The following is a 407-nucleotide window of genomic DNA, read 5'->3' as shown; positions in this document are numbered from 1 at the left end:
TAGCTGAAGTTCTTGTGTCCTTTATTCTATATTCATTATTTAACCGTTGAATTCTCTACTCGAAGTTGTTATTCTTGGAATATCTTGTTGTTAAAATTGGTATTGAGTTATAAAGGCCATGATTCACACTGAAGCAAAGTGTTAATGTGTGAAATACTATTCTTGTTGAGTTATTCACTTTCGGTTGCTATTGTTGAGACTCTTATGTACATTGTGACTGAGCCATGGGCTATTTATTGTGAAAATACCATTATTGTTGATTTATTTGGCAAGTTATGATACTGGACAGTTACAGTACAATTTGTGATACGTTGTGATATTGATATGCATGCAGTGGTATAAGGTTTTGGGGTTGAAACGCATGCGGTGAGATAAGGTGGGCTTGATACGCGTGTTGCTTGTAGGGG

Source organism: Nicotiana tabacum, chromosome 18 (genome assembly GCF_000715075.1).
Source record: "Nicotiana tabacum cultivar K326 chromosome 18, ASM71507v2, whole genome shotgun sequence".
Lineage (NCBI taxonomy): Eukaryota > Viridiplantae > Streptophyta > Magnoliopsida > Solanales > Solanaceae > Nicotiana > Nicotiana tabacum.
This window is presented reverse-complemented; position numbering follows the sequence as displayed.